This window comes from Maylandia zebra, linkage group LG2 (assembly GCF_041146795.1).
Source record: "Maylandia zebra isolate NMK-2024a linkage group LG2, Mzebra_GT3a, whole genome shotgun sequence".
NCBI lineage: Eukaryota > Metazoa > Chordata > Actinopteri > Cichliformes > Cichlidae > Maylandia > Maylandia zebra.
The window spans coordinates 7,166,115-7,186,070 of NC_135168.1; the positions used below are offsets into that span (position 1 = coordinate 7,166,115).

General features: G+C 39.7%; 3 long non-coding RNA genes across 3 annotated transcripts in view; 1 reads left to right on the top strand and 2 right to left on the bottom strand.

Moving 5' to 3' along the window:
- Positions 1-19,956, bottom strand: part of LOC112432149 (uncharacterized) — a 499,305-nt gene that overhangs the window by 438,025 nt on the left and 41,324 nt on the right. The gene's annotated exons all lie outside the window — the stretch shown is intronic.
- Positions 2,356-4,574, bottom strand: LOC143420563 (uncharacterized). Its single transcript, XR_013100377.1, has 2 exons — positions 3,808-4,574; positions 2,356-3,482 (listed from the first exon to the last, which is right to left on the bottom strand). It is a non-coding gene; the product is annotated as an uncharacterized LOC143420563 (long non-coding RNA).
- On the top strand, positions 16,771-19,100 carry LOC112433225 (uncharacterized). Its single transcript, XR_003023426.2, has 5 exons — positions 16,771-16,991; positions 17,468-17,507; positions 17,653-17,699; positions 18,012-18,056; positions 18,901-19,100. It is a non-coding gene; the product is annotated as an uncharacterized LOC112433225 (long non-coding RNA).

Below are 19,956 nucleotides of genomic sequence, written 5' to 3' on the forward strand. Positions count from 1 at the left end.
TGTTGCACACAGATGTTTTGCTTTGGCAGCAACTTAAACAATTGAGTTAAATTAACACAATTTATTCATGTTCAATAAACCTGTGCAATTTGTGTTGATAAAATGTGACTTAAACATGTTTTGATGAAGTAATTTGAGCTCTTGGAATATTTTAATCCTTCACAATTTTCTCACTTTATCCCAACACCATTCGATAACTTTTACCCAATACTACTTGGTCACTTAAATACTACAATCTTATCTTCAAATTACATTTTGCTATTATATTCTAGTATCAAATACACAATTTTCAAATGGAGGCCTTATAACACATTATATTGTTCTCTTCCAAGATGGTTGCTGGCATCCACCAGTAACCTTTCAAAACAAAATGTCTAATTTCACTGCATTGACAGTAGGTAAAGAATTAAACTGACATTACTCCTCCACTGAATCTACATAAATCAACAGTTAAATAATGTCAGTTCTTCCGTGTTCTCTGGAATCAATCACAGCAAAGAAATTAGACTGTTTCTTTTGAAAAATGTTGGGAAAGAACAAATCAAGATCAAAAATCAAGATTCAGTTAAACAACAATTATAACTAAACAATTTGAGATAATGTTAGTTTCCATTAACATTAAATTAGGTTACTGAATTGGCAAACACCTTCCTATCAACATTACCCATTTTACCCCAATAACTAAAGAAATTAGCACTTGCAGGTCAAAACCTTTATTCAAGAGATGCAAAAATAACATTGATACAGTGACTGTCAAAAATTACAGCACTGATCATACTGTGACATGTTGGTTCAAAACAGCACACTTAGAAATATTCAACGTTCTTTACTTCAACTGAATGAAACTGAAAACACCATTTCACACGACCCATATGGGATATTTAGACTGTATAACTGTTCACGCTACATCTCTTCACTAGTAAAAGAAAGAAAAAATACAAAGAGAAATTTAAAAATGCTGCCAAAATGCTGCACAGAGCAAAAGGAAAAACAAACAACAACAAAAAAATGGCCCTGTCCTCATGGCAGTTGCAGTGTATATAAAAATGAGCCCTGCGATCTGTTCCTGGAATTGAGCTTCAAAAATGCAGCAGAACAAGTGTGAGATTTAAATGTCTTCTCACCTAGAGCTGGTCACCTTGCATGCATAACAGTGAGCTTTCCTTGCAGGAGCAGTTTTGTCTTAGTTGTGAGCTTTTCTTGTACCGGACTCTGCGCCCCAATTTTAGTGTCAGACCACACCTTCAGAGTATTCCATCAGAACCAACCACGACGCAAGAGGAACACTGATGACGTGCAACCCCATGACCCAATCTGGGGCAGTGATGTACCAGCGGAGTTCAAGTTGTGGACCACCGGACAGAAGGTCCTGCACTCACTGTTCCCATGGGTCAGAACTGGAAAAAACACGTTAAGAATTGAGACTCTTGACTACCGATTTGGACTTTTCCTGAACAGCTCAACAAAGATAAATAAGGCTCAGAATGAGGAAATCGACGCGATCAGAATAGTGGTCATGCAACACAGGGTCGCCCTGGACATGATTCTCGCTGAGAGAGGGGGCCTCTGTGTCTTATTCAACACCACTTGTTGCACCTATATCCCGGACAACGTGCACTCCTTGACCATGACCACCGCCCTAGACAAGTTGCGACAACTGAGTAATGCGCAGCAACAAGACTATGTCACGAACAATGAGGACTGGCTGACCTGGCTGCTGAGTGGCAGCTGGAAGACCCTCGTGATAAAAGGACTCGTACTGATAGGAGTTCTGCTTCTATTATTGTGCTTGTTTTCTACATGTATCCTACCATGCATAAGATCCATGATTGACAAAATGGTACAGGCCACAGTAATTACCTATGTTGGACTGCCACTAGAAGATGAACCGGATGAAGAAGATTTAGTATAGAAACACACACACACACATACTGAATGATGCTACAATTGAAAATGTTATAATCAAGTGATTGTTGGCTGATAATAAAGTATGATTAAGTGAAAAATATTAACATCAGGAGGGGATGTTAAAGAAGAAACGCTTTAATGAGTTTTATGTTGCATTAAAGTATATGTTCATATTTTACTCTTAATAGGAAAAGAACAAAATGTACTACTCGCTCTGTTTATAGAAAGAGGAAGTTCACCCTATGACATTTATACGAACTTAGACACACACACACACACACACATATGCAAAATTAGAGGAAACTGCTATGCTTGTTTCACCCTGCTATAAATAATAAACGACTACTGCAGCTCGGTGTGAGTCCTCTCTGAGCCCTCACCCGTGCAGCACGTTAACTGTCTCCAAGTGTCTCAGTGTTGTTTATTCACCTGTTTGATAACTGTAAATCTCTGACAACAGTTTATTTGTACCATCTTCACGTGAACACATTCAAGAACATAACAGATGAAGAAACATTAAAAACTTCCACACTACATGAAGCAAGAAAAATAGTTTATTCCTTTATGTAGAAAAAACAGAAACATCAAACATCTCCAAGACTCTCTTTGAAAGAACTAAAAACCTTTGTTCTCATGGTCCAATCATGAGTGAACTCCCCGATGAAGCCTTGTGTGCTAAAACATGTCAGAGTTTTAAAGGTTAAACATGAGTTTCCAAAACGTTTTGCTGGAGAACAATGAACTATTTGACTGAGTTTCAATCATTTACAGACGAGCAAAACCAGGACAGAGAAAAAAGGACAAAACTGACTCAGTAAAACAACAGAAAAGAAGATCCCATGTAGATCTGTATTATGTAGAAGTTCAGCCCAGCAACCAGTTCAGTTCAACACAAGTTTAAATGATTCTATCTGAACTCTGTGGAGCCTGATCTCAAGCTTTTTGAGTCTGACACAGAAACCAGAGGATCTTTCTGTGTCTTCAGATTCACTGTGATCCAGTGATGGGAGTGATTTCAGCCCTGAGTGATCGCGCTGATGTTTGCACAGAGCAGACAATGAGGTGAATGTTTGGGCACATTGGTAACAGTGAAACAGTTTATTAGTAACGTGGGATCGTTTGTGTTCAGAGTATGAACTGAGATTCCTGAAGCTCTTGTCACACTGGTCACAGCTGTAGTTTCCTTCCATGTGTCCACGTTCATGAATGTTACGATGACCTGACTGTGAGAAGCTTCTGTCACAGTGTCTGCACTTGTGTGGTTTCTCTCCTGTGTGGACTCGTTTGTGTGTTTTAAGCTGACTTGCAGTGGTGAAGGATGACCCACACTGATCACAGAGGTGCTTTTTAACCCCACTGTGAATCAGTTCATGTTGTTTTAAATCTCTTGGTGTGGTGAAGCTTCTCCCACATTCTTTGCAGTATTTCAGTTTGTCTCCAGTGTGTCTATGTTGATGTACTTTTAGGGTCTTTTGCCGACTGAAAGTTTTTCCACAGAGGTCACAATGAAAGTCTTTCCCACCACCACAGTGATGACAGGGTTGAGAACTGGATCCATCTGTGTCGCTCTGCTTCTAAACAAAGACACAAAGACCGTGTAAGTCAGTCCTTCAACATTTGTATCCTGAACGTCGCCTGAAATAAAGAGCATCTCTGCAGACGTCCAACTACATTTGACTGTTTCAGTTAACACACTCAGTTTACTGGGCTGCAATAACTACAATACTACCACCATAATACTACAGTAATACTAAAATCATAACTGAAAGGAAAATCTGAATAATCACTCAGAGCTGCTTTTCCATGCAGTAGAATTGCTAACATGCTAACACAGTTTAATGAGCAGAGTTGTTCCAAACAGTCAGGCTAAAATGACAAGATAACAATATAAATACATACCTCACAGTAGCTGCACTTGTAGAGTCTCTTTCTGGTGTGGATCTGTTGGTGTCGTCTCAGGTGATGTGGAGTTTTAAAAGTCTTCTCACACAGGTCACATTGATAAGGTCTCTCCTCAGTGTGGGTAAACATGTGTCGTTGTAAGTCTGTGTGAGTTATAAACTCTTTGCCACACTGTTCACAGCAGTACACATCATGTCTGTTGTGAATGCGTAGGTGTGTATTTTGGTGCCCTCTCTGGCTGAAAGTTTTTCCACAGATGTCACAGCTGTATGGCTTAATTCCAGAGTGGGTAACTAGATGCTTCTGTAAGCTGCTACTGTGAGTAAAAGCTCTGCCACACTGATCACAGCTGTATGGCTTAATTCCAGAGTGGGTAACTAGATGACTCTGTAAGCTGCTACTGTGAGTAAAAGCTCTGCCACACTGATCACAGCTGTATGGCTTAATTCCAGAGTGGGTAACTAGATGACTCTGTAAGTGGCTACTGCGAGTAAAAGCTCTGCCACACTGATCACAGCTGTACGCTTTAACTCCACTGTGGACGAGTTGGTGTTGTTTTAGGTAACCCTTCAAGGAAAAAGACTTTCCACACAAGTCACAGCTGAACGGTCTCTCTCCAGTGTGGATGACCTGATGCCGTTTTAGTTTAGCCCTCACAGTAAAACCCTTCCCACACTCGTCACAGGTGTGTTTTTTCTCTCCCTTTCTTCTGTGAGGTTTGTCGGCCTCCTGAGAGCGCTGACTTCTGGCTCCATGTTGGTCCTGCAGTGACAGAGATACAAACAGAGGCAGTGAGTGAAATGCAGTCGTGGAACAAACTCAACCTTCAAACTCCATTAACACTAGTTTTAAACCTGAAGGTGGAGCGTGGCACCAAACACCTTAAAGGTCTCTTATCCCCACCTGCTGGTAGTTCTAACACATTACATCCAACCTGCTGTTAAAGATAATTCATGACTGTTCAAACACTAAAATCATGCACACACACACACACACACACACACACACACACACACACACACACACACACACACACACACACACTATTTTATAATTTAGATTATTTTGTTGTTTCCTATTACATATTTCTATAATTTGTATAGATTTATACAGAATTATTCAGTGATAATAAATCCTATGTTTGTTTATTCTAAAGGAACCCCGTTAGCTTCCACAACAGATGTTGCTCGTCTTCCGTCAAATACTCACATAAAATATTACACAATAAAGTGGATTCAAGATATCCACATAATTTCACTCTTACATCCACAGTGAGGTTTCACAATTGTTCAAATATAAGCAATCAATAATAATAATAATAATAATAATATCAATAACATTGAGGCACATTACACAAATTTCAAAAACAAATCATGTCTTACAATATTTACAACAACTAAAAGCTCTGTAAATCAGCTTTTAAGTGTTCATTGAAGTTTTGAATAATTCTCTAATTTTTTAAGGCAACTTATTCCACTTAAAAGTTGCTCTAAATGTAACAGTTTTACAAAACGTTACTTTTAACTCGAGCATTTACTAAATTGCAGCTTGTTGAAAACTGTGTAATATGATGATGTATTTCATCTGGATACTGCAGCTGAGCAGAATAAATGTGGTGTGTTTAACAGAATTGCTTTCTTTAGAACTACAAGTAAGCCATAGAATATTTTAGCCTGTACAGGAAGCCAAGAAAGGTTATTATGCATTTGATCAATATTAGTATAGTATGAACATCTTCACACTAATCTGGACGCCTTATTCTGGACTAACTGAAGTCTGTTAAGATCTGTCTTATTAGCTGCTGACCAAATGATTGAACAATACTCCAGATGAGACATTACTAGTGCATTAATGACATCTTTCATAATGAAGAAGTGATACACAAAGAGCATTTCATAGCCATAGCTATGCCTTGTCGGCAGAGTTATGTGACATTAGTGATGTTTGTACTTTCAGCGTTAACTTGGTTTTAAAGCCTTTAAAATATACGCCGTTCAATAGTCGACCTTAATCTGACAGAGAATGTGATGATTTTGTGGATAATTAAAGTCAGTCATATATCCACAAACACAACAAGCTGAAAGTCAGTGATGCTGCTCGGTTTGCAGTCCTGAACATCACGGCACAAGCAGGATTCACTGCACTGTTAATGTTAGCTGTGTTATATTGCTGCCTCTGTTCGGTGGTGTCGAGCCAAACGCACTTTAACGTGTGTTTGAACGAGCTGACGGTTCACTCGTTAAGCTGAAAGAAAGATGCTTTAATCACAGCAGTCACACATGTGTCCACTGCACCATCTGGAACTCTTCTTGTTTACACTCGTAATAACACAAACACTAAATCCTGCTTCTCTGGTGCTGTTGTGTAGCAGTGTGTACACCTGAGACTGTCACCTGTCTGTCTGTCCTGCACTCTCTCTCTGTTTCTTTCTCTCTGATTGTGGAATAAAAGTATGAACATGTGTTTATAAGTTACACTTGTGTTTGAATCCTGCAGCTTATCACACATTTGATTTCCATGTGTGACGACTGCAAGTGTCCAGAGTGAGGACAGACTGAGGGACCCACTGCTGCACATCATCTGTGAGGCTTTGCAGCCCTGATGATCCACCAGGACAAACTCAGCAGTGTGTGAGGAAGAGGAGGAGGAAGAGCCAGCAGCACAGAAATGAAGCCCAACAATCATGTTTCACAGTCCTGTGGTCTCAGCCTCAGATACTCATCAAATCACACAGAGCTCATGTAGAAACAAATGAACTAAATATGTTCTCCTTCATTTCTGTCAAACAAAGCTGTATGAAACGTTTCCAGCTGGTAGTATCATGGTTGCTAGGCAACCTGGGCAGCGCGACGGAGGCTAGACGTCCCATTTCACGAGCCTACGAGCCTCGCACTTCGGCCTTAGCGGTCTTTGAGTACGCGGCCCTTGAGGACTTTAAAGCTGCAGAACCTGAATCGGGATACAGCCATGATGATCTCCAGCCTCGTGCTCGCCAACATTCTCACCTGAGTTAAGAAGACGATCACTGAAATGGTCTCAGCAGGTCCTTTGATGACAGCAATGAAATGCAGTGGTAAGGCTTTTTGGGGATTAAGTTCGTTTTCATGGCAAAGAAGGACGATGCAGTTCATCTGATCACTCCTCATAACATTCTGGAGTGCAGGCAAAATGCTATTATAAAAACTTAAGCAGCAACTTCTCCAGGTTCCAATATTTATGCAATTCTCAAACCTTTTGGCCACGACTGTATAACCTCTTCTGAAGTTTAGTGGATATTATACATGGTTATGCTCAGGATGTGTCGGCCAGTTTCCACTGGAAACGCCTTTTGGTTAAACTGTCAGCGAGGAATTTGCATTTGCACTGTTACATTTTTATATACCTTTAATGCACATAAACAACAGCTGCTTGTTTCAGTGAAAATACATTGATGGGTTTTTAATAAAGTTGTGCAGCTGTAAAGTATTTTGTCTGCTGTCAATTCTATCGTCAGCTACATCGTTATGGCAAATGTTCAAATGTATATGGTGATAAATATCTTTGGTCATATGGTCCTGCTCTGTCTGTCACCTTCTGTGTTGAGCTCATTGTTTCCTCTGTAGTGGCTGAGCTGAGTCCAAGTAGCTGAAAATGTTCCTCTGCTGCTCCGTCAGACTCTCCTCCTCCTGCTGATCAGCTGGGACACAAAACAGATCTTTGTTAGGCTCCACACTGCACTGAAGAGTCAAAGTGTCTCATATGTTCATCTGACAAGTAAAAGAACACATTTTTGTTTCCCGAGGTGGGCAACTTGTTGGAAACAAACACAAAAGGTTTGAGCACTGATACCTGCCATTGCTGGCATTGAAAGATGCAACGCCAGCAATGTGGATTGTCAAGACTCAAACCAATCATCAAGCAAAGACAACAGGGATCATTTGTTTCTCTTTATTTAGCATTCACAGCATTTGTAGTTGCCTTCTGTGCAGGGGAAGTCCACGCACACTGTGTGGTACCGCCATCCGCAGAAGGTGCATTCAACCTCTGTAAGAGAAACGAGATTGTCTGAGACTGAAATGATATTAACTAAAGAAGTGGTGATTTGTAAAACTTCAAGTGTATGATAAGGTGAAAACAAATACACAACTGCATGTCATGTAGTTGAAGGTTTTTTTTCCTTTGGAAGACCGGAAAACACTGAAAGTTACAAATTAGTCCTTTATTTATCCAGGTAAAAAAAAATCTCATTGAGATTAAAAATCTCATTTCCAAGAAAGACCTGGCGTCATGGCAACACAAGTCACATACCACACAGGTATATAACATTTAAAACAAACACAATATCCCAACATGTGTAACAAATGTATTGTGCTTGAAACAAATTCAGAATAGGTGATAAAGCAGCTGCACATGTGTGTCACGAGTAAATCTGGCTGTATAACAAACAGAAACAAGTGATGCTGCTGTCTTTGCTCAATGGTTGGTTTGAGTCTTGACAATCCACATTGCTGCCATCTTTCAATATGTTGAATTCACCAGTGTAAGTGCAGCCACTCAGACTCAATGTGTTCATAGAAACAGGCGCAGATGTGTCACGAGTTCATCCAGCAGTAGCTATGGCACTTGGCCACAGGGGGCAGCAGTGGACTGACCTGCATTCGAGACTGCTCCAGCTGCTCTGTGACAGTCAGTAGATCTGCTACAAATTGCAGATCATATGCAAGTTTTGGAAATGACATTATAAATATTCCTAACTCAGCCACGGCAGCATTGTTGATGTATTACCTATATACTACAAATTATTCCACCTGCTGAAAAGTGGATCTAATGTGGGCGGACTCACACTTAGCAAATAAACCTGTGATGTGAGAATGTAATCAAACTGTTGATCAGAGGCAAAGTAATTTAAAGTTTATGATGCTATCGTCTAATGTTAGCTGACATGATGTTAGCTTGTAAACTTATGTTGTTGTCTGGGTCTCATGTCTGATCTGATGATAATAACTGTGACAACACAGAGATTAAATAAAGGACGTTGGTGGGACTTCTTATGTTAGAACTATAACTTCAGTTAAGGAGTGAGACGTAAGGTGACAAGGAGAATGAAGAGAATGAGAAAGAAGTAACTGGGAAGAGAAAATGAAAACAAAAATTTGAAATGATCAAATTTGTGTTAACAGATGATGGTGATTTTAAAAATTCAAGTAATTTAAAGGTTTTATCCTATTTGCTGTTGTTTTTTTCATATTCTTCTATTTGCAAGAGGTTATTAATAAAACAGGTTCTCTTTCTGGTTTCTCTTTTTGGAGGCACTCTCTACATCTCATCACATCCAAAATGGGGGATGTCAAGTACAAAACCTCGACAGAAACAATCAGCAAGAATTTTAGCATCAGTCCAAAATAAAACTGTCCAACTACAGAGTTTTAAAATCCAACTAAACTATGAACAGAGATCTTTTACAAATAGGCTATTGATGAGATGACAGTGGTAACAAAAACGTACACATCCGCGCACACAGACAAAATGGCGGGAGAGCGTTTAACGGTCGACCTCATGAGTCCGTTACCGTGAACTATGGAGCGGCAGATTTGTGCTGGAACTGAGCTGCACACAGCTGATGTTAGCCAGGAAACATTACACACTGCTAACGTTACCTTCACACGGAGCTCCACACGGAGACGATCAGCGTCAGGCACAAACACCAAGTTCAGAAAAGAGGAACTTTGAGCAGGAAGGAAAGAGTCAGAGCGGCGTTTGAGGACACGTTTACAACCACGAACATCAGAATCTGTCTGTGCTGCATTCAAGTGCAACTTGGAAACTCACTAATCTCTGTCATGTTGTCCAAAGATGATTTATTTCTGCTGGTTTTCTTGTTTGAAACACAAACATGTGTCAGCACTTTGTTGTTCTTCACCCTGCAGCATTTGAATATTTCAGGAGTAAACTGATCATAAATTCATGAAGTCATGAATGAAAGTGCAGACTGAGAGTGGATCACATGATGTTTGAGGTGTGTCATGTGACATGTTCAGTATTGTCACACATGTCTAGATTGTCCCTGATATCATAACTGCTCAAACACTGATGATTATATTTGAAGAATTATTCCTGATGGCAGCAAAGTTTGAATGGAGCTCTCTGTCTGTGCTGATTTGTCGCCCTCTGGAGGTCAAAGCACAAACTGCATGATGTCACTGTAACCACCACAGTGACAGGAAGTGTTTTTAAATGATGAAACATGTCAGTGATGCTGATAGTGTGTTCATCACAGACGCTCAGGCTTCATGTTGACATGAATCAAAGTTAATGTCATTATGGACCAAGGACAGTACTCTGGGTCTCCTGCAGAACAACTCGAGCTGTGATACCTGAATGAAGAGCCTCTGCTGCTTTAAAGAAGGAGGCTCGAGGCAGAGGTGAGGTGCAGACCAACCAGCTTTTATTCAGCAACTTTAACAGAAGGATCAGAAAAATAAAACTATACAGCACAGTGATGCTGACTGAAGCCACAGCATTAAACTAAACAAGCATCTGATCATCTTTAACAACATCTAATAAATAATGACAACTATTTACTCCTGTATTTCCTACAATAAAGCCTGTTCAGATATTTGTTGCTGATGGAAATGTAAAAGGCTCCCAGGAACCAAAGGACAAAAACAGAGGCAACAGTCACAGCTGCAAAGGATCCCCTAACACATAAACTGGTTCGAAGATATTTTCTAGCTCTGCAGAGGAGCTTGATTGCACGGACAGTAAAAAGTGGATTCAATAACAGCAGCGAGCGCTGAGTGATATAACGGTGCTGCGAGCAGCAGTGCAAAGGCTCACACAGAGACAGCAGCTACACTGTGTGTGGATGTGATCCACAGTCACAGCTGTGGGTTTCAGTCAGTGTGTCTCTAACTTCATGGTCACATTTCAAAGCTTATTGGAGCCAGAAGATGTTCAAGTAAAAGATTTATTGCTGTACTCGTCTACCAGGATAACAGGAGGTTCATAAAGCTGTGTAATACTTCAGCTTTCCATCATGGAGTAGTAGTTGTGTCCCTTTGTGTTTATTAGTGTGTTCACACGTCTACTTTAACTTCACTCTGTAATGAAAGGATTCAAATCCCTGATAAATACATACATGCTGACTCTGAGTCTCAGTGAAGGAGGAAAGGATGGATGAAGGCAGCCTAGTGTGGGTCATGTGTGTCCAGCAGTCATCCAGGGCCTGGATCCATCTGTAACAGGAAGACAAAGTCCAGCCTGTAATCATCCTATCAGGCACAGCGTTTCCATCCAGCATCCTGACGACGCTAACAACCCGTCAAACGTCTCCTCTGGTCCACAGAAGTCACACTTCCTGTGTCATGTTTACCTTTTTAAGTGTGCTATTGAAGCCTGTGTGACCAACTCTGACTCTCCAGATTCCATCCTGGTCTCTGCTGCAGCTTCTTCTACACGACTGTTTTCTGTATAATAATATCTGCCTTTCCCGTCTCTGTCCCAGTGTGCCTGCCACTCGTCCTTCATCTTTACCTTCATTATACTCTTCACCTCACTTTCACTCTATTTTATAGTCAAACCTGCACGACTTCTTCTTGCTGCACCTTTTTAAACTTATCGTCCTGTTCATTGCATCAACACCGATATTCACAGGGAGCCATAAGAAATCCACTTCTATCCCTCTGTGTTTGATTCTATACAGTAAATGAAGTATATCAAAAACAATATGTTGCCTAGAGTCTGAAGACATATCACCTGTGCTCACTAGCACGCTGCTAGAGTCCCAGCAAACCACATACCTGCATATTAGTGCGTCCTCCACCCAGTTCAAGCCAGTAACATCACTACCAGCTCCCAGTATAAACTGCCACATCATCTGTAATTCTTTTACTCATCACCAAACTTATTTGTGGGAGAACAAATGCAGCAGCCGTTCTTTTATCTGACAGTGTTGACGCATCAGTAAATATCCTCACATGACCTGAGGACTTTCCCACTATATGAACCTGCTTTTAGTCGCCCCTCCTCCCTCGCCACAAGCTTCCTTTACAACATAACTTATAAAAAACAACTTTATTGACAATCAGCAATAACAATTACAGACAGTCTAGAAGAAGAATCACATGATCAAGGAGCAGAAGTTTATGGTTTTAATAGCTTTTACATTTTGGGAAAGTTTTAAAAACATTGTTTGGTTTTCTTTCTAAAGCGTTGAAAGGACGGCTTTGCATCAGAACAGTAAGATCAGCAAATGAATCCATTAAAGTTCTTTTGCCTTGTTTGCAAAAGAAGCCAAACAACATTTGTGTTACAAAGAGAGACTTCAGAACAGATCAAAGATCACAAACATCAGGCACTGATGGAAACAGCCAAACACAGAAACAGAGGCACCAGCAGGTGAAGGAGGCCTGTTGTAGAAATGACTCTGAGTGCTCAGGTAGAAACGCATGAAGAACCAGTGCGTCTAATATTTGGAGACCAATCTGTGTTTGAGCGTCCTGGATGAAACACAGATCATGTTGCAGAGCGAGGACGTCGTCTTTCCTCCCGAGTGTGTAACTACAGGACGTGTGCAGAAGGTTTAATCGTCCTCCTGACAGTTACTGATGAACGAGTCCTTCAGGGAGGCTCCAGGATCACTGTGGCTTTTACCAGCTGCTGCTAAACTGAGAGGTGTTGCTGCTTCATGTGTGAAGATGTTTGCATGGCTTTAACAGTGCAGACGTTCCTCATGTGCACCCATTTCATATGTTTTATTGTGATGTTTAGTAACATCTGCTTCCCTCCTTCAGGCAGACGATAAAGTGAGCTCAGCCTTAAACATGTGGAGAGAACGTTTGACCGACAGTCCTGGGACGACTGCAGAACAATGGTTTGTTTTTAATGATAAAGTTTCATAATGGAAATAAATGCTGAGCCTGTTTCATGATGTTGGCCCTGCAGCATCAGGCAGGATTAATACTGTAACAAACGTGTGTCACAGTTATAATGACTTTAAATGAAGACTTGGGTTGGATGGAGATGTCAGCTGGATTTGTGCTGACTGTCACTTTAAATGTTTTCAGTTCAGCTTCTAAATCTACTTTTGTATAATGTTTGCTGAGTTTTGCACTTCATGACGCTTTTAAGAAGAGCCAATAAATCCTGACTTTACACCAAAATAAAGGTTTAATGTGTTTAGTGTGACAGTGGAGGAGAGCGCACATAATAAGAGTCATTAACAGAATGGTGACAATTATAATCTGTCTCATTTTAGGAGCAGCTCACAGGCACAACAGACTACAGAGCAACCAAAGCACCAGTTAAACGTCCATGTGACCGGCTTACAGCCAATGAACAATCAGTCCCCACTGTCCCCACCAACATCACTGTACTGGAAAGACTGTGCTGCCATGGTCAGAGATGAACTGGTACTAAAATGTAAGGCAGCTGATGTGTGTGGCCTTAGCAGCACAAATGCATCACGGCTGCAACGCTGCAGTGTGTTTAAACATTTGAACATTTCTGTGGCTTCAAACCAGCAGCTGCTCTGTACTCAGTCGTGTTTGTGTGTCTGTCAAAGTGATTGTTGTCTTTAAAAAGCCTTTTGTGTTGAGTTTTGTGAGCAGTGCCGAGCTTCTCTGTAGTCTAAGCCGAGTCGATATATTTGATTCCATGTTTGGTGTGATTTTCAAAGTCAGCAGCAGCAAACCCATACGGTAAAAAAATACATTTTTCCTGGCCAAAATATATTTCAAATATATGGTAAATATATTTTGTATTTGTGATGCTCCAAAAAAATATATTTTTGAAATTGAAAATATATTTCTTTCAAACCAAAATACATTTCAAAACATATTTTAGGGTGAAGAAAATACATTTCCAACCTTACAGTAGAATGTATATCAAAGTATCCTTTATTTAAAATATATTTAGTGCAATAATGATGATAATGATAACAATACTAAAAGTAACATGTTTTATGCACATCTGCAAAAAACAGTTGGATTCAAACAAAACAGAGTCAAAGGTCTATCACGAATTAGGTTGTTTATTCATTTGCTTACAGTATTTCACATTACACAATATCTCACTATAATGTAGCGTTCATTGACTTTGAAATTATCTGTCAGTGATACAGTAAACAAGATACAACAACTGCTATGTACACTTTAGTTTTTGACAATATATACAATTTAGTACTTAAATGAACACACTCCACTGTTTTGGAAATAGGCTCATTCTCCATCTCCCTCAGAGTTAAAAATGCAGCGTCTTCTTTCTAGATCCGTACGTTAATAGGGCTCTGGAGCGTGATCTTACGGGATGGGGCGTAGCCAGGATTTTTGGTCAAGGCGCCATATTAGCAGGCCAAACAAATGCTTGCTGTGTGGTCGGTTGTAATGTTAGATTGCACTACCGACAAAGGAATAAGCTTGAAAACAGGCTCTCTTTTCATTGTTTCCTCACCTGGAAGCATCATGAGGGAGCTTATGTGTTGGATGTTACCAAAAGAAGGCGTCTAGCCTGGATAGCAGCTGCGAGACGAGCTGATATTCAGTTCTCTACCAGCCACAGATATCTGTTGGTGTGCTCCAGTATTTTCATTCAGGTAAGTTCTAAATAAGTTCATATTATTATTTATAGCCTGTTAATTTTATTTTCAATAGCACAAACTTAGAACAAACATGCAGAACTACCTTCTATTTATAGAGTTGCTAATTATTTGGCATTATTGCAGCAAACCAGCCTATGAAATGAATGAAACAAATCCTGACTGGGTTCCAACACTACACATGGGGCACTACGAAATCCCTGCTTCAAACTACATGCTACATACCACCATGCCAATCAGATTACTTCTTCCATGTGTGGGTAAAAAGGTGACCTTCCTGGATAAGATGGCAAAGGTTTGCTGCCTTTTGGTGAACATGTGCCCCAGTGTGGTAGTAAAACCAGGGAAAAATGCTCTTGTTAAATACTCTTAAGTCTTGTGCTGTTTATGTAGTGATAAGTTTTCAAAAGAGACAGTAAATTACAGAATGCTAGTAGTGGGTGATATTATACAAATGCTGTCATGATTTTATGTGAACATTTTGTCATTTGTAAACTATACATAACATTTTTTCTACATTGTAACTGATGTGATGTTCGACAAAGTGCTTTTAATTAAAAATAGGCAAACATTTCTTTGTTTCTTTATTCAACTTTTGAACAGTGGTATTTAGTAAGTACATATTCAGTAAATGCAAAGTATTTACATGGCCCCCTAAATTAAAACATTATGGGTTATTCAGAACAGAACTATGCTTGGAAAAATATTGTCCCATCAGTTGATCCAACTCCTCCACAGTAGCAGGTGGAACTTTTCTTTTTTGAGGATGGCTTCTTTTACCTGTCACAACGAATGGTCTGTTTATGTTTTGATCAAGAACCTTTTTTTGGGCAGCTGAAGAGGAGAAGTCTATCTTATGGCCAACCTCTGGCTGTATCTTGGTCATATTACCCAGCAAAACCCAGTATGCAGGTTCATCTGTAACAGTCCTTGTGCCACAGATCCTCACTGTTGCTTCTACATTAAACAGAAGAGCAGTGACATGGCTGCAAGTCTTCACGACTCTAGCCATACAGCTGCAGTGGGCGGCTTCAACCTTCCCTGTGATGCTCACAATGACCTGTGGCTGCAATGCTGCAATTCAGTCTTTAAGAGTGCAGGACCTAAAACACACACAGACAAAGTTCATTTAAAGACAAGAACTTTAATAAGCCAAGGCCGACACAAATGTGTTTTATTTACTTTCAAATCCATTTATCATAAATGTAACAAATAAAGTGTTTTTATGTATCCATCTATAGAACGCTGCATGTTATATTCTAAATCTGCATGTTTCTTTTTAGAAACCTATCACCAAAAAATGAACCTAAAGTATGTAATGCAAGGATGTAATCACTTTCAAGAGGGAGAAAACATAAAGTTCAACTTTAAGTGACAATTATGGACACCTAATATGACAAGGAGATTCTGCAGGTCATTAATCAATGTATAAAACTAAAACAGAATGTATTTTTAGTGACACAGGACACAAACAAGGAAGCAAGATGTGTAATTAGGATTATTTATAATAAATATGAATTAATTAGGGCAATTTCTTTAACCATAAAGAATAACTAAATCCTTCAGGACAATGTCACATCAATGCACTGAACTCACTATGTTATCCCTCTAACAGAGCCTCTACATGTTCTCACTGTAATTTCCCCCTCACGAATGAATTTTTGCTAGCACTAATTTGAATGTTGGGGGGAATCAAACGCATTTTACTCGCAGTACTCAAGCTGACTTACCTTTGCTTGAATGACGCCGTACTCACAACGTGGAGGCTTAAAAATAGCCAAATCTTGTACCCAGTCCTTGGTGAATTGGATGTGCGCCTCCAGAGATTTATAATTGCGAAATTGGTGCGCCGTGTATGCTCTGACTCCACAGACAAGGTATGAGAGTAGATCATGCTAAGTCAATAGCGGTTTGGTCTTCAGGGTTTCTACTCCACGGCTATATTTCATACGGGTCCACATTTCAACAATCAAGTACCGTCTCTTTGCATCTGGACAGAATCTGTACCTATATATATATATATATATATGTATCTATACCGTCATTTTCTTTTGAGCTACGTTTCAGAATGGTTCGTAGCAATCTTGTTTTGATTCGTGACCTGCCAAGATGGTGCTGCGCTCCCACAATGCATTGCGACATTACGTCAACTCCAAAGCCCTTTGCGTGCAGGAGTGTATGCGCATGCGCATTGCCACGGTGGTTTAAAAAATAAAGATATAATGAAAAGTAATTAATAAAAATTAAATATTTAAACATTCCCACAAATGTGCAATGAACGTGCAAAAACTCTCTTTAGTAGTTGTTGCTGTTTCTTTCTTTCTTTTTTTTTTTTTTTGAAAAATAACGACGTCTCTGAGGCGCGAAATTTGACAGCGAGAGGAACGGCCGGATACAGGAGACGGGAAGAAACAAGCCGATTATGTTCGCGTTAATTAAGTGGTTGGAAGATGTAAAATTCTCAATTCTGCCAACTGAACATATACGAGATTTTAATGAGGATGAATAATTAGCCGGCATGGAGGAAACGGACCTTTATTTCGTGGAGTGGCGACAAGAAGCCAAGGCGGGTGGCCAGTCTAAGAAGCCTCCATCATCAAGCTAGCAGGTGCCTTTTCCCATATAATATTACTTTATTCTCGTGTATTTGGAACGGAAGCGTAGAGCTGCCACCCAGGCAAAAGAGAAATATAAGTATATCACGTTATAACGTGAAAAGTTTATCGTTCTAACAATATACTATCATGTTTGAACAACATGTTTGAACAACATTGTACGAAAAATGTACATAATTATCACGTCCGTACAATATTGTGCGAACGTGACAATTATGTATATTATAATAACGTGATATTATATTATACAAACATGAAAAGCATAATGTTAGAACAATAAACATTTCACGTCATAACGTGATACAGCTCTATTTTTCTTTTGCCTGGGTGGCAGCTCCACGCTTCCATAATTTGGTAATCAAAATATGTAACTTAATTAATTATATTGTGACGTACTTTTGCCTTTTCTTATTATTCTGCCTTCTCAATAACTATCAAAGCCTATTCACATTTAATTTGGCTTTCACAGAAATCCTACCTCTCCTTCTGGCTACAGAGTACTTACCAAGGTTAGAAACAAAGAACAGTTATGCTTTATTAATGTTCGCTAATTACAATGTTCCACATTTCCTTGCTTTTTAAGTCATTTTTAGGCTTTTTAGAGTTTTTGTTTTTTATTTTTTTAGCAGTAATGTTTCTGCCTATTTATTTCAGCCCATGAAATCGAATGCAGATCTTCCTAATGTGAGATTTACATAAATGTAAGTAATTTTGTTTGTCATTGTCATTAATGTTGTTGCTGTTGTTGTTTTTGTGCAGTTTGCAATCATATAAACCTAGCAAACATCAGTCAGCACAGTGACTAACCTAAACAGATTCTTGCTTTATTCACATATATTATATGTAATTATATATACCTGCACATTGTACCTAGGGTTGCAGCCACTTGGCCCCACCCCATTGTTGTGACAGCCCTTATTGTACTTATACACTGCATCTGAACAGGGAACAGTCTGCCACATTAATGTATTTTTAAGTGACTTGTTTGTAATACATGAATTTGTTTCTTACAGATGTCAAAGTCTCAACCTCATGCTGCCCTCCCCCATCCTCCTAAAGTAAGTATTTGTTGTTGTAGTTTTTTATGCAGTGTCTGTGTCACATGCTAATCATAATTATTGAAATAACTGTTTTCTAACAGGTTTTCCAAAACACTAGTTATGTTTGTTGTCATTCAGACCAATACTACTGCTTAGACATTGTTTAGTGGTCATGCATGTTTGACAAGCTCGTTATGATACCAAAACAGTAGGCCTATCACAATAATCGATATATCGACTTAACACACAGTACATGTACATGACCTCAATAATTGTTGATGATGTAATTTATGTGCCATTATATTTACAAAAATAAAATATAATGATAACAAAACAATAACATTAAATATCATTGTTTTCTATTTGTTAGAAAACTTACTATTTATTCAAGTTTTTAAGGTATCTAATATTTTGATTCCTAATTTCAATGATCTAAATACTTTAAGAATTAGATGTTGGTTTGTCAATTGAAAGTGTGTAGATCTTGCATTATTATGGTGTTATATTATGATTATACATTCAAAGACATAAAATGGTCTTAAAATGACAATGACATAACTTGTCGCAATTGTTTATGGGGCAATATACCGACCAACAAAAAGTCGTTATCGTAACAGGCCTTCAAAACACACAGTTTGATTGATAAATTAAAAAAATAAATACATTTAATTTCTCTGAGATTCTCTAATATTCAGTTACAGTTCACAACACAGCTACCCGTACATGCAGTATTATACTGTAAATATAAATCTCTGCATTTAGCATCCCACTAGAAGCGTCACAGTTACTGCCTCTTTTTTTTTTTTTTTTTTTTTTACAAATACCTGTACTATTACTAACACATTTACTGTTTTACTTTTAGCCTGTGGATACAAATGCAGATTTCCTTAATGTAAGTTGTGCATTTTAATTACATCATGTTATTTTTATTATTATTTATTTATTTATTTTATTTTACATTCAAATATTTCAAGCTTCTTGGTTAAAGAAGCTTGATTGCTAGTAGGTAAAGAATAGTTCACCTATAATTCATATTCCCAATTAATTTCTCACCTCTGATTGAATGCCTTTGTTTGTTTTCCTATAACAAAACATTTTTGCTGGATATATATGGTGAATTTATATGCATAGATACAGTCGTAGTGCTTGACACACGGTCTGCCTCTCCCCACCGCAGGGAAAAGGGTAACACCACCTGGGTCTGGGTGCAGTTCCCCCCTCCAAGGGCAAGGGTACCTAGACCCGGTTCGTAGAGTACGCTTGGGGAGTGTGATCGTGTGTTCAGCGTCTCTTTATGTCTGTCTCCACGTTGGTTGAGTGTGGAGTGCATATGAGAGCATGAGGGTGGGAATGGATGTTTGTATCTGTGTGTGCCTGTATGTCTGTGTCTATATGTCAGGTTGGGTATCAGACGCCACCTCTCTGGGGACATCTCAGGCCCTCCAAGGTTTGGAGGCCTATCTCCACCCACCACCACTTCCCCTGCCGGTGGCGGACTCCCTCAGGTGTCGGTGCGTTGGTGGTTCTTTGTGTCTGGGGGTGGGCGTCCAGGTACACACCGGCTCACTCCTTGGCAGCCGCTTATTGGGGCTCGCTCGGGCCATTTCGGAGGTGGGGTGCCCCCGGCCTCTCGGCCTGGGGCTTGGTCACTCAGGCACAGCTGGCTGCCGGCGGAGCTCACGGGCGCGTCACTGCAACTCCCCCTGGCTTCTGCTCCGCGGCTGCTGAATGAGCCCTCATCTGGGACTCTCCTCAGCTCTTACTGGGACAGTGGCGCGGCTGCCCCTCTGTGGGTCTTCCTTGGTCTCTTGTGTTCTGGGGGCCTCTGGATGTCTGGAGTTTTGATCTCCTCCATACCTGCTTCATACCATAGAGGACAGGGCTGTGGCTCCCCACACTCCCTAGCAGATCATTACAT